Here is a 3061-nt window from a genome sequence, read left to right as displayed (position 1 = left end):
TTTGCAAAATCCCTTCAAAACCGTCTGCAGGAGTGTTGAGATTCACTAAGGAAAGGTCTGGATGGATGTGAATTCAAACTACATCCAACTCAGGAGTTCTCTGAAATCTAGAAAAAGGGTTTGAATTCCCAGCATGGATGTACAAATCCGATTCCCCGACTCAAGCACTAGAGGGACGATAAAGTAAGAAGAATAAATATCCGTAACATTAGAAAGTAAAGTGTATCTGTCATGGGTTGCGTGCAATTGTGACTTCTGTAACTTTCGATTTATGGAACTGTCAAGGGACTCAGGAGGAAAGAAATAGGACATATGTTCCGCCCTATCAGGGAAAAATCCGTGACATTTCCCAGGTCGGGGCTATTAAAGAAATTTTTGCGAGGAAAGGTTTCCGGAGTAGAGTCCAGATGGCTCTGTGGTTGGTGGAGTTATTAACGTGACAGAGATATTTTTCTAACATCATTATGTTCTACAGACTTGTCAGTGTTCATTAAGAGGAAAAAGTGCCCCGAGGTTCGTTTAACACTATTAATGATTAAGTTTTTAGTTGCCGTAATTAAATTCCAACATAAATCTTAATGTGAATCTAAAAAAAAAAAAAAAAAAAAAAGAAAAGAAAGAAAACAAAAAAACAAAAAATGAGAAGATTTAAGGTTAAAAAAAAAATCAGTGACAAGGAATTTAGGATGACAAAGTGAATTTCCATGTACTATTTAAACAGTTTAGAGTATGCATATAAAAATCAAATTCCCAGGGGCACCTGGGTGGCTTAGTGGGTTGAGCCTCTGCCTTCAGCCCAGGTCATGATCTCAGGGTCCTGGGATCGAGTCCCGCATCGGGCTCTCTGCTCAGCGGGGAGCCTGCTTCCTCCTCTCTCTCTCTGCCTGCCTCTCTGCCTACTTATAATCTCTGTCTGTCAAATAAATAAATAAAATCTTAAAAAAAATAAAAAAATAAAAATAAAATGTCCATTAAATTAGCAGGTGTTGACTACTTACTCTTTGTGAAATACCTTCATATTCTTATCATTTAATGTTGACCGAAACATACTGAATTTTATCCTTTTGAGTTCACAAAGGGAACGGAAAATTAAATATTAATTTTTTGATCCAGGGTAAAATATTAGCCACATCCAACCTGAGTGCAGACGGTTGGAATCAGGGTTGTAAAAATTGTCCTTGAATATTCTTTCATGTCATTCAAGAAATATATAGGACATGTGGTTTGGGGACTATACACCGTACACAGAAATCTGCACACAGAAATTTGAGCACCATTGCAGAAAAGGAAAAAAAAAATCAAAAGTATTTGCAAATGCTTCGTTAGTGAGAATATTCCACTGAAATCACTACTTTGCATCATATACGGATATAGAAAGTGAGCATCTCGGGTGCCTGGGTGGCTCAGTGGGTTAAAGCCCCTGCCTTTCGCTCAGGTCATGATCTCAGGGTCCTGGGATTGAGACCCACATCGGTCTCTCTGTCCAGCAGGGAGCCTGCTTCCCCCTCTCTCTCTGCCTGCCTTTCTCTCTGCCTACTTGTGATTTCTGTCTGTCAAATAAATAAATAAAATCTCAAAAAAAAAATAAGTGAGCATCTCAGGGTGGCTGATGGAATGGGTTGTGAATGTCGGACTCAGCACGACCCCCCTCAGCAGTCATCTGCACGTTTGATCTGTGCAGGATTCATAAATATAGGAAGGACAAGGGTGCTGACTCATTACTTTTCATTAAAGCTCTCCGTGCTTGGGATGCATATCGGTATGGACATTCTGAACAGTGTGTTCATTGTCTTCCATGAAATTAGCTCAGAATTTTTATTTATTTATTATTATTTTTTCAGTGTGCTGGTTGCAAGACCCGACCACGTAGCCCTTGTGGTTGGGTTGGACCACACTGAGATTGGCCATGGGGGTAGGTTGATGCTAAAGTTCCTAGGTCAGGGTTCGGCCGTGCATCCTGTGTTTGGAAAAGCCTGGTGTGCGATCCCAGAGGCGTTGGCCCATCATAAATGTACACCGTGTCTAATTTCATCGCCGTGGAGTCTAGCGCAATAAAGTGTGTCCTGAAGGAGCTACGGTATTTTGGTTCGAACCCTCCTATCTCGTCCAACAAGACCACCCTGTCTTTAAAAAGCTACTACCAGTGATTGGGAAAAGCTCCAGAATCTGCTACTTTTGTTCCTCGTTTTTAATCAAACGCAGGAATTCATTCCAAATCAAATCCTCTTTTTTTTTTTTTTTTAAGGACACAGTCCAAAACTTTTTTCTTTCTTTCTTTCTATCTTTCTTTCTTATTTTTTTTTTTTTTGTTCAATGGAGTCCTAATGAGTTTATCTCTTGCTTGCATGGCAAGCCAATCCTGATAGCATCACCGACATTTAACGAGCTGTGACGTCCAAGCTTTTACCAACCCAAGCGATGGAAATGCTTTAAAACGACTGGGGATCCTGCCTAAGGAAAGGCAGCAGGACTGTGGGAAAAGGATGTGTCTGTTCCCGGGAACGACAAACTGGCTTAAGCAAAGACAAATATTTGGGTTGTGTAACTGAGGGAGCCCCGCTGGCTCTGGAGCAGCCCGTCTCCCCTCCTGCTGTCTGCCCCAACTGCACGCTCCCGCGGCCTGTGTGCTCTTACCGGTGGGCTGTCTGCTGACCAAATTGAAAGACAAATGGGGTGTTAACAGAGGAGTAACAGCTGAGCCTCCGGCATTGTGGCCGAGCTCTGGGCCAACGGGGAGCCTTCAGTAAGGCTCACACAGCTTGGGCTAACCACTATTTCTCGGTTACCCCTCATGACCCAGAGACGCAGGACAGATTCTGGGAGAGCAGACAATGCCCTTGGCAAACGTGTCGGAGGAGAACCGGGGAATGATTTACAGCACTTGGCTTCGGGGGCTCGTTTGGCAAGGCAAGCGCGGAACAGGTTTGTGCAGGAAAACACTGAAATTCGTTAAGAGGCTCTTAAATATTAACAAGCCCTAAAAATAACTGCAGGTGGGAGCGAGGAGCAGCCTCCGAGACCCATTTTCCACTCGAGCGGAGGCCCGGGTAGCGGAATGGAA

Source organism: Mustela nivalis, assembly GCF_964662115.1.
Source record: "Mustela nivalis genome assembly, chromosome: Y".
Classification (NCBI taxonomy): domain Eukaryota; kingdom Metazoa; phylum Chordata; class Mammalia; order Carnivora; family Mustelidae; genus Mustela; species Mustela nivalis.
This window is presented reverse-complemented; position numbering follows the sequence as displayed.